We start from the raw sequence: 3,759 nt of genomic DNA on the forward strand, positions 1-3,759 counted from the left end.
TGAAAAGTTATTTAGGCTCCTAAAGATGCAGACAGGAGCCTAGTGGGGCATTCACACCTGCCTTGTAAGCCGATATATATTTTTAAAAATAATGTAAAAGTGGACTGGAAACAGGAAGCGTTTAACAGTTTCCCTCTATTCCACAATATCACCATCATAAGAAAAATGTATTTAACTAAGAATATCAACTTTATTCATACTCTTTGGAAAAAGGAAACAACCCAACACTCTTGGATCAATAGCCCTCAAAAGCAAAGACTTTCTAAAATTAAAACAAAATGTCGCCCCTTCTTCTGCGATGTTCTTCAGGAGGCAGCAAACACTTTTCGTCGTTGTCCAGTGGGGGATGGGGCTGCCCCTTGCCCAGCCTGGGGAAGGAGAGGTAACTGCGGGGGCAGGGGGGGGAGGGCAGGGTGTCACGACACTCACCCAAAACCCAGCTGCTCAGGTCCAGGAAGCCCCTTGCCTCCCTTGTGGTAGGTTACAAAAGGCGGGGGCGGGGGGCTGCTGTCACGTGTGCACCTCTTCCCCTGCTGCTGCCCCTCACCATAGCATCACTGGGGGTGGGTGATGGTGTATCTCCTTGCCAAGTGTGGGGCAGGAGAGGTGACTGCGGGCAGGGGCACAAGTCCAACACCGACCCATACCCCAGCTGCTCAGGTCCAGACTCCAGGAAGCCTCCTCGGAGTTGGAGTCGTCTTCCAGCAGGTGCCGGGGGGCTGGGGGCTGCCATCACATGTGCACCTCCTCCTCTCCCCCCTCCGCAGGTGCAGCGGCCACCTCAGCCTGCCGCCCGCGCCGGTCCCTGTGTTGTAGCCAGCAGTGGCCGGTGAGGGAGCACTGCGCGGAGCAGCTGGCGGGGCCGGGGGCGCTCCAGGGGAGGCCCATGGGGACAGCAGGTGGGACCAGGGCAGAGACCCAGCCCCAAACATTGGTGGACCCTGGCTCCCGGGCCCGGAATATTGCTGGAGCATGAGCACCACGGGCCCATATAACTCGCCGACCCTCCAAGGTGTGTTTATGCAAGTTCTCAGTTGCAGAAATTTGTCCTGTATTTATTTACTTCTGAAAAACACCAAAAGTTAGATTCTGACTGTGTGGAGACATCAGCTATTACAGAAACCACATTATAATGTTTACTTTGCTTACTATAGATGAGATTATAATAAAAATGTCATAGGAAAGATCCAAATGAAAACTCCAGCCTGTGTTGTTGCACATAGGTTGTTAAAACCTGGGAATTGCTGAGAGAAGATTTAATCGGGCTCTATCCAGTATCCCAGAAACTATACCAGTATGCACTGACGGCTACAGATGATTTTTCAAAATAGGTAGAAGAATTTCCACTTAGAACTATGAAAGCACATGAGGTGGAGAAGAAGATGTCAAGGTTCCTTCCCCACTCTGAACTCTAGGGTACAGATGTGGGGACCTGCATGAAAACCTCCTAAGCTTACTTTTACCAGCTTAGGTTAAAACTTCCCCAAGGCACAAACTATTTTACCCTTGGACTTCCACTGCCACCACCAAACTTTATCTGGGTTCCTGAGAAAACGTAGTTTGGACACATCTTTCCCCCCAAAATCCTCCCAACCCTTGCACCCCACTTCCTGGGGAAGGTTTGGTAAAAATCCTCACCAATTTGCAAAGGTGACCACAGACCCAAACCCTTGGATCTTAAAGCAATGAAAAAGCATTCAGTTTCCTTACAAGAAGATTTTCAATAGAAGTAAAAAAGAATCACCTCTGTAAAATCAGAATGGTAAATACCTTACAGGGTAATTAGATTCAAAACATAGAGAATCCCTCTAGGCAAAACCTTAAGTTACAAAAAAGGCACACGGACAGGAATATTCATTCTATTCAGCACAGCTATTTTCTCAGCCATTTAAAGAAATCATAATCTAACACATACCTAGCTAGATTACTTACTAAGTTCTAAGACTCCATTCCTGTTCTGTCCCCGGCAAAAGCATCATACAGACAGACACAGACCCTTTGTTTTTCTCCCTCCTCCCAGCTTTTGAAAGTATCTTGTCTCCTCATTGGTCATTTTGGTCAAGTGCCAGCGAGGTTACCTTTAGCTTCTTAACCCTTTACAGCTCAGAGGATTTTTCCTCTGGCCAGGTGGGATTTTAAAGGGCTTTACCCTTCCCTTTATATATATGACAGAAGACATGTGAAATTATATATTAACATGGCTGTCCAGAGCAGATACTGGCAGATCTAGGTTCTGAATTGAATAGCGAGGTAACAGTTTATATTTGGTGTTATTTTCACTATATGGTCAATTACACAATCATGGCCGGGTGACACAGAGCTTCAGCAGACCATGCCACCTAGACAGCAGCAGACTTGATAAAAACACAAATGAATCCATCACAAGACAATGTTAGGGTATTTATTTTCAAATAATCAACATAAGTTTAGGGCACTCTGCCATGGATGGCATATTGTGAATAAATCTTCAAAACTGAATGATGACATTGAAAATGTTCATAACGCGTCACGTTTAAAACAAAAAGTAGTCCTAGCAATGCCATGTGACGTGTCTCCGCTCATACTCTCCTCAGCCAGCTCTTCAAGAAATTAGGTTCAATCACTAATATCAAGAAATTGGACCAATCGGTCACTATTTTTACAGAGCATTCCAGAAGGTGGTGGACAGAACCCAGAGGATTTGTGATGAATTTCCTGGAGCAACTTTCTTTTCTTTGTACTCTAAACCTCACATGACAACAAAAATAGCACCCTTTCGACTGATTTATGGCCGAGAAGAAAGGTCTCCCAATAAAACTTCACCAAATGTCATGTTATGTGTCATTAAGTGCCAGGATCTTTACTACAATTAAGTTAATTTGTGATGATTCAGTAAAGGAATACAACCCCTTCTCTATTTCTGTATCAAACTGCATTTGTTGTGTCCTTAGAACCAAGAACATGGAAAGCCTGGCAGTACTCTGAAATCAACAGTGGACACTGACAGGACATTCCCTGCAAATAATATTTCTAAAGAAAAATAAACCAAAAAAATGAGATTGTAGAAGACATTTTTGTATTTCGCAGGGGTAGGCAACCTATGGCACATGTGCCAAAGGCGGCATGCAAGCTGATTTTCAGTGGCACTCACACTGCCTGGGTCCTGGCCAAGGGCCGGGGGGGCTCTGCATTTTAATTTAATTGTAAATGAAGCTTCTTAAACATTTAAAAACCTTATTTACTTTACAAACAACAATAGTTTAGTTATATATTATTGACTTATAGAAAGAGACCTCCTAAAAACATTAAAATGTATGACTGGCACGCAAAACTTTACATTAGAGTGACTAAATGAAGACTCGGCACACCACTTCTGAAAGGTTGCCGACCCCTGGTATCTAAGAATACAGCATTTGAGGTTGGGGACCATGTTTTGTGAGAAAAAGCAAGGAAGGGTCAAATCTTGATTACCGATTATATGCAGCTACAATGTGAATTAATGCTGACAGAACCTCAAAGAATATTATTATATAATCTTGTATGAGTTAATTTAAATATATTGCTTCATTAATTCTATCATTTTTAAGCTATTAATTTTCAAAGGGGTAGTGCAGGAGGTGGGTGTATGTGCCCTGCCTCCCAGAGAGAACCAGTCAAGACAATAAAGCGGGGCGGGTGTGGGGGTGGGGGGAGAGAGGGAGAGATAGAGAGAGAGCAGCTGCACATGTGTGTAGTTGTGATGTTTATGACACAAGTAAATTGTAACTGAAGAACCCCGTC

At 44.1% G+C, this 3,759-nt stretch overlaps 1 protein-coding gene across 1 annotated transcript in view; it reads right to left on the minus strand.

Annotated features, from left to right (window-relative positions):
- Positions 1 to 3,759, minus strand: part of LOC144275259 (E3 ubiquitin-protein ligase TRIM39-like) — a 412,642-nt gene that overhangs the window by 159,342 nt on the left and 249,541 nt on the right. The gene's annotated exons all lie outside the window — the stretch shown is intronic.

This window comes from Eretmochelys imbricata, chromosome 14, assembly GCF_965152235.1.
Source record: "Eretmochelys imbricata isolate rEreImb1 chromosome 14, rEreImb1.hap1, whole genome shotgun sequence".
Classification (NCBI taxonomy): domain Eukaryota; kingdom Metazoa; phylum Chordata; order Testudines; family Cheloniidae; genus Eretmochelys; species Eretmochelys imbricata.